The 7,776-nt window shown below is 37.1% G+C and overlaps 2 long non-coding RNA genes across 2 annotated transcripts; both read left to right on the top strand.

Moving 5' to 3' along the window:
• Positions 1-414: 414 nt before the first annotated feature.
• On the top strand, positions 415-2,146 carry LOC122035185. Its single transcript, XR_006126923.1, has 2 exons — positions 415-637; positions 1,968-2,146. It is a non-coding gene; the product is annotated as an uncharacterized LOC122035185 (long non-coding RNA).
• Positions 2,147-3,456: 1,310 nt separating this feature from the next.
• Positions 3,457-5,217, top strand: LOC122035035. Its single transcript, XR_006126868.1, has 2 exons — positions 3,457-3,709; positions 5,039-5,217. It is a non-coding gene; the product is annotated as an uncharacterized LOC122035035 (long non-coding RNA).
• Positions 5,218-7,776: the final 2,559 nt, after the last annotated feature.

Below are 7,776 nucleotides of genomic sequence, written 5' to 3'. Positions count from 1 at the left end.
CCAAATGGTCTGGAAACTTTTTGTTAACAATATATGAGATAAAGTGTATATGATGTAGAACATGGTAATGGAGAATAATAAGAAGGAAAATAAATTGAAGAAGCTGGGTTTCGAACCGAGCTCCTCGGCCCAAGCAAAACTCGGCCCGACCAACCGAGCTGTGCTCGATTTGTTATCTAGATATGAGAACAAATTTATATAAGGTATAGTTAGGAACATTTAAAATAAAAGAGAAAGAAAAAGGCTCGGCTGAGGATTTGAACCCATGACCTGGGGTTCGGCGAAAACACAACCAGCCAACGGTTCTGCGAGTATTTCGTGAAAAGGTAAGGAGCGAAATATTCTTAAGCCATAACAGAATACCCTCGGCTATAAAAAGGGATAAGTTAAGAGAGAAAGGGATTGGCTCACGAAACCCTTTCTCCCTCTTGTGCGCGCGACGGCTCTCGGGCGAAGAAGGCGGCGGAGCTAGGGTTCTCTCTCTCCGGCGGCCGGCGAAGGCTTTTTCCGGCCGGTCTTCACCGTACGTGACCACCTCGATGAGGAGAGCTCAGAAACACAAAGAAGCCGCCGAAACTCAAGCTTCTCCGCGAACCTTAGAGCCTCCCTCTTTTCGGTTGTGAGTTCAAGGAGCAAGGTAAGTTGCTACTCACCTGCAGTAGGATAGCTTCAAGGTTTATTCGTTGTTCCTCTTCTTGTTTTCGAAGCATGTTATTATGGAAGTTTGCTTTTCTTAAGTTGCTGCTGTGAGGAATTTGTGAATTGGCTAAGGAATTAGGTTTTTATTTCCTTTTAGCTTTTAAGATCATGCTGTAAGAAAAGAGGTTGCTAGGGTTATGGTTTCTTTTGAGGTTTCGGGTCCTGTTCTTTCTTTAATTCCGTTTAGTTCTTGATTGCTCTTGGTGGATTATGGATATTTTGTATGCTCTGCATCATTTTAAGTCCTGTTAGTAAGGCATGGATTTCTGGGTTACCAGTCCTGTTTCTTCTTCTAAATAGCTTGGGTTCAGAACCAAGATCGTGATGTTTTTGGTAGGTTTGTGTTGTTCCGTTCTGGCTTATGAAGTTCTTAAGCTTTGATTGAGGATGCTTGTAACTGTAGTAACAGTATAGATTAGATTAGAATGGTGTAGACTCATGTTGCACAGGTGTTTGATTAAATTCCGATATGGTCCAGATCATGATAAGTATTGTATGTGCAGATTTCTTTTGTATTCTATGCCTGATTATGTGTTACACAGTTAGTTTCATTCATAGATGCATACGAAAGATACCCTAATAGTATTTTGGGTTTAAGAAAAGTATAAGAAAGATAAGAAAAGAAAGAAAAGACCAAGATAGGTTCTGGGATGGTGGTATGATCCGGGGACCTAAGCCCGGTGAGCGTGCCAGAATCAACTAAGATATGTTCTGGGATGGTGGTATGATCCGGGGACCTAAGCCCGGTGAGCGCGCCAAAATCAGCTAAGATATGTTCTGGGATGGTGGTATGATCCGGGGACCTAAGCCCGGTGAGCACGCCAGAATCAACTAAGATATGTTCTGGGATGGTGGTATGATCTGGGGACCTAAGCCCGGTGAGCGCGCCAGAATAAAGGGGGGCTCCAGTCCTAAGTTCGGACCCCTACCAACCTAGCGCTAGGGTAGTTGTCTGATCAACAACTTATGTTAAGGTATTGCTAAGTGTAACTAGATCACCACAATAGTAGGTTTATAAGTACGCATACAAGTATGTTCAAGTCATGTTCATGATTATGCCTATGTTTATGTTTATGTTGCACTAGCTCTACATGTTTAGCATTTCAGCATGTCCTGTTTCTTTTAGTAGTAGATGAGCATGAGTAGTCTTCAGTAAGTAATCAGTTAGATCATGTTATGGATGTATGTACATGCATATCGAGATTTTGTGAGTTAGATAGCGCTTACTAAGCAATTTTGCTTATAGATACTATTTCCTCTTACTGCAGATCAAAGAAAGGAAAAGCTATAGGAAAGGAAGGCGACAAGGAGATGCAAGAGAAGTGTGTGATGTCTGGACTATGGAGAGATCTGGGAATTGCTAAGAATTTATTAAGATTGCTTCCGCTAAATTGTTAAGAGAACTTAGAACTTGTACTTGTAAATCTTTGGTTCGTTTTATCGTGCATCGCTAGAGTTGCTTCTTTTAGTATCATGATTTCTTTTGTTTTTGACATATATAAACTGCGTGGTGTTTGATGCATGTTCCAGCCGCCTGTGGCTGAAGTATACTATGTATGTATTAATGTTTATGGTCACCGGTACAGGGGAGATTCTGTCGAAATTTTTCGGTAGGGTTTCCTTGTGATTTTAATCATACCGGTTAAGTAGAATTAGTAGTTAAGTAACGGTCACTCTTAGGTAGTAGTAGTAGTAAGAAGGGTGGTCGTTACAGTTGGTATCAGAGCAGTTCCCATTCTCCAGCATCACACATCAGCATCATCCTTGCCGTCTTCAAGTAAGGAAGTATTTAATTTTCTTTTATACTTTCTTTATTATTTGCAGTATAAAGTATCTGCTTATATGTGCTTAGGAAAGAAGAAAATTCATGTTTTAATTTTCTATGTTTTGATACATATGCTTAGAAAGAATAGAGACAATTTTAGTTTTGTTTCTCTTATGTTTATATACATAAGTATGTTTAGAAAGGATAGGGAAGATATCAAGTCTTCCAAAGACCATTAATGGATACGATGCGAGATGAATAATAGAGGATCGAGAAGTTAAGAGATTAAGACACAAAGAAGTACTACTAAGTAAAGGATAGTATAAGATAGAAATATCCAGAATTAGTCTAAGTTCGAGGACGAACTTTTTATAAGGTAGGGAGGATTGTAACACCCCAAATTTTGTGATTTGGAGTCCTAAAAGACCTTATTAAAATCTATAAATACTTTATAAAAATTCTAGAGATTTTTAGAAATTTTTAGAGTATTTTTATGGAATTTTTGGAGGTCGTTTGGTATTTTTACCAAAAGAAAGAAATTGTGACAAAAAAATGTTGAAGCCGGGTTTTGAACCCAAGACCCCGGACCTGAATCCGGACTTAGCCAACCAACTGGTCTGGAAATGTTTTGTTAATAATATATGAGATAAAGTGTATATGATGTAGAACATGGTAATGGAGAATAATAAGAAGGAAAATAAATTAAAGAAGCTGGGTTTCGAACCGAGCTCCTCGGCCCAAGCAAAACTCGGCCCGACCAACCGAGCTGTGCTCGATTTGTTATCTAGATATGAGAACAAATTTATATAAGGTATAGTTAGGAACATTTAAAATAAAAGAGAAAGAAAAAGGCTCGGCTGAGGATTTGAACCCATGACCTGGTGTTCGGCAAAAACACAACCAGCCAACGGTTCTGCGAGTATTTCATGAAAAGGTAAGGAGCGAAATATTCTTAAGCCATAACAGAATACCCTCGGTTATAAAAAGGGATAAGTTAAGAGAGAAAGGGATTGGCTCACGAAACCCTTTCTCCCTCTTGTGCGCGCGACGGCTCTCGGGCGAAGAAGGCGGCGGAGCTAGGGTTCTCTCCCTCCGGCGGCCGGCGAAGGCTTTTTCCGGCCGGTCTTCACCGTACGTGACCACCTCGATGAGGAGAGCTCAGAAACACAAAGAAGCCGCCGAAACTCAAGCTTCTCCGCGAACCTTAGAGCCTCCCTCTTTTCGGTTGTGAGTTCAAGGAGCAAGGTAAGTTGCTACTCACCTGCAGTAGGATAGCTTCGAGGTTTATTCGTTGTTCCTCTTCTTGTTTTCGAAGCATGTTATTATGGAAGTTTGCTTTTCTTAAGTTGCTGCTGTGAGGAATTTGTGAATTGGCTAAGGAATTAGGTTTTTATTTCCTTTTAGCTTTTAAGATCATGCTGTAAGAAAAGAGGTTGCTAGGGTTATGGTTTCTTTTGAGGTTTCGGGTCCTGTTCTTTCTTTAATTCCGTTTAGTTCTTGATTGCTCTTGGTGGATTATGGATATTTTGTATGCTCTGCATCATTTTAAGTCCTGTTAGTAAGGCATGGATTTCTGGGTTACCAGTCCTGTTTCTTCTTCTAAATAGCTTGGGTTCAGAACCAAGATCGTGATGTTTTTGGTAGGTTTGTGTTGTTCCGTTCTGGCTTATGAAGTTCTTAAGCTTTGATTGAGGATGCTTGTAACTGTAGTAACAGTATAGATTAGATTAGAATGGTGTAGACTCATGTTGCACAGGTGTTTGATTAAATTCCGATATGGTCCAGATCATGATAAGTATTGTATGTGCATATTTCTTTTGTATTCTATGCCTGATTATGTGTTACACAGTTAGTTTCATTCATAGATGCATACGAAAGATACCCTAATAGTATTTTGGGTTTAAGAAAAGTATAAGAAAGATAAGAAAAGAAAGAAAAGACCAAGATAGGTTCTGGGATGGTGGTATGATCCGGGGACCTAAGCCCGGTGAGCGCGCCAGAATCAACTAAGATATGTTCTGGGATGGTGGTATGATCCGGGGACCTAAGCCCGGTGAGCGCGCCAAAATCAGCTAAGATATGTTCTGGGATGGTGGTATGATCCGGGGACCTAAGCCCGGTGAGCGCGCCAGAATCAACTAAGATATGTTCTGGGATGGTGGTATGATCTGGGGACCTAAGCCCGGTGAGCGCGCCAGAATAAAGGGGGGCTCCAGTCCTAAGTTCGGACCCTACCAACCTAGCGCTAGGGTAGTTGTCTGATCAACAACTTATGTTAAGGTATTGCTAAGTGTAACTAGATCACCACAATAGTAGGTTTATAAGTACGCATACAAGTATGTTCAAGTCATGTTCATGATTATGCCTATGTTTATGTTTATGTTGCACTAGCTCTACATGTTTAGCATTTCAGCATGTCCTGTTTCTTTTAGTAGTAGATGAGCATGAGTAGTCTTCAGTAAGTAATCAGTTAGATCATGTTATGGATGTATGTACATGCATATCGAGATTTTGTGAGTTAGATAGCGCTTACTAAGCAATTTTGCTTATAGATACTATTTCCTCTTACTGCAGATCAAAGAAAGGAAAAGCTATAGGAAAGGAAGGCGACAAGGAGATGCAAGAGAAGTGTGTGATGTCTGGACTATGGAGAGATCTGGGAATTGCTAAGAATTTATTAAGATTGCTTCCGCTAAATTGTTAAGAGAACTTAGAACTTGTACTTGTAAATCTTTGGTTCGTTTTATCGTGCATCGCTAGAGTTGCTTCTTTTAGTATCATGATTTCTTTTGTTTTTGACATATATAAACTGCGTGGTGTTTGATGCATGTTCCAGCCGCCTGTGGCTGAAGTATACTATGTATGTATTAATGTTTATGGTCACCGGTACAGGGGAGATTCTGTCGAAATTTTTCGGTAGGGTTTCCTTGTGATTTTAATCATACCGGTTAAGTAGAATTAGTAGTTAAGTAACGGTCACTCTTAGGTAGTAGTAGTAGTAAGAAGGGTGGTCGTTACAAAAGATTTGGAAAATCACAAAAAATCTAGTTTTAAATTATTCTATAATAAATTAATAAATATTAATTATTTATTTCTTAAATTGTTAGAAAACTAATTTAAAAATTTATTTCTAAAATAATTAAAGATTCTTGATTGATAAAAATATTCTAGATGAGATATATTAACTAAATTTAAAAATTAATTTTCTAATTTTATTAGATAAATCTTGATTAATTAAAATCAAATTTATAACATATTTTTATTTCTAAATTAGAATTATAACATATTTAAATTTATTTCAAGTTCATGTCATATGGTATGTTATGTAGATGCATTAATTATGACTTGATTAGATTTTGTCATGTGCGATGTGATTAGATCTTATCATATGTGTGATATGCCATGCTATGTCATATGTGCATTGTGTCATGCAATCATCAATGTCATACATGTGATATGTCATGTCATCATTTATGTCTAGTGTATAATGCATGTAGATAGAATATTTGCATGATATAGATGAAACCAAATCCTTTACACAATATTAAAACCTACACCTTCCATTAATATGGTAAGAACTAGAGTTTTATGTTCTTGTTTGAGTTGTTGGCTAAAGTCAAGCTCAACTTGAAATTAAATATGTTCAAACTATGGAGATGCAATCTCATGATTAACGAGTTTATTTTAAACTTGAAGCGTTGGTTTATTGTGGCAAAGTCATGATCAATGTGGATAGAGGTGAAGTTGGGTGATATGCATTTGATGTATACTTGTTAATGTGCTAACAACTTAATTTGTATGTGAAAATCAATTAGTTACTAGCATAATGTAATAGTTGCATATAAGCGATATGCAATCGGTAAACTTGTTACCTACCGCTATAGCTAAGAATGGCTTGTTGACCAAAGTCAAGGTTGTTCTTATCTATGGTGGATATCAACCCACTTCGAGAAAACCTATAATCTCCTAAATTTAAAATAAGGGTATCTGAATTTGATAAATAAGTAGACTTTTATTACATGTAAATTATTTATATAAATCAAATCATGTCTCTAATACATTCTCATTTTTATATTTTTAGATTAATCATTTAATTATGACTTCTGTTAATCTGTGTTCAATTTTAGACTCGAACAAATTAATTGGACCTAACTTCTTGGACTGGTTTTAAAGTTTGAGAGCATTTGGATGCTTATGATATTGTCTATCATCTTCATGAGCTGTTTGATGAGCAAGTTAGATCCGAAAGATTCAAGGTATTCAAGATTCTCTTTTGCTCAAAGATGCAAGAGGGTTCGTCTGCAATATAATTTGTACTAAAGATGAATTACAACATAGAGCGTTTAACATCACTCGATTTTGCTATGGACCATGAGTTAAGTATTAACTTAATTCAACATAGTTTGTCAAAAAGTTATTCACAATTTGTGATGAACTATTAGATGAATAATTTAGAATCGACCATCCCCAAGATAATTAATATGCTCAAGACTGTGGAGCCTTTTGTTAAAGGTGAACAGAAAACTATGATGTTAGTAGACTCCTCCAAGAAAGGTTCTAAGAGGAAGCTAAAATATCAGGCAAAGGGGAAGAGCAAAAAGGTCAAGATAATAGAACCAACACAAATGGGCTCATGCTATTATTATGGCAAGATGGGACACTGGCAAAGAAACTACAAGATTTATCTTAAGTCCGTGAAGAAAAATAAGGCATCCGATGCTCCATGCTCTTCAAGTATTTTCATTATTGATTGTCATACTATTTCCTTGGACACTTGGTTATTGAATACTGGGTGTGGCTCACATATATGTAATGACATACAGGGGCTAAAGAATAGCAAAAGACTCGTCAAGGGAGAATCAAGTCTATGAGTTGGGAATGGAGCAAAGGTTGCTACAGTCGCCATCAGAACATACTTGTTAAAGCTTCCTAGTGGACTTGTCTTAGAACTCGATAATTGTTATTTTGTTTATACATTAATAAAGAACATTATTTCTATTTCTTGCTTAAATAAAAAAGGTTTCCATTTGATTTTTAGTAACAATTGTTGTTATATAATTTTGAATGGTATTTTTTATGGCACTAGAACTTTATGCAATGATAACTTCATGTTAGATATATCTAGTGACATATTCAATATTGAAACGAGCAATAAATGCACTTGAATAGATAATTAATTAACCTCTTACTCGTGACATTGTCACCTTAGCCATATAAGCAAGAAATGCATGTCAGAATTGTAAAAGATTGTAGTTCTCAAATCATTCGAATTGACAAAGTTACCTTTTTCTGGAAAGGGTGAGCGAGTTGAT

This window comes from Zingiber officinale, chromosome 11B (genome assembly GCF_018446385.1).
Source record: "Zingiber officinale cultivar Zhangliang chromosome 11B, Zo_v1.1, whole genome shotgun sequence".
NCBI lineage: Eukaryota > Viridiplantae > Streptophyta > Magnoliopsida > Zingiberales > Zingiberaceae > Zingiber > Zingiber officinale.
Note: the sequence above shows the minus strand (reverse complement) of the source record. Positions and strands in the feature narration are given on the sequence as shown.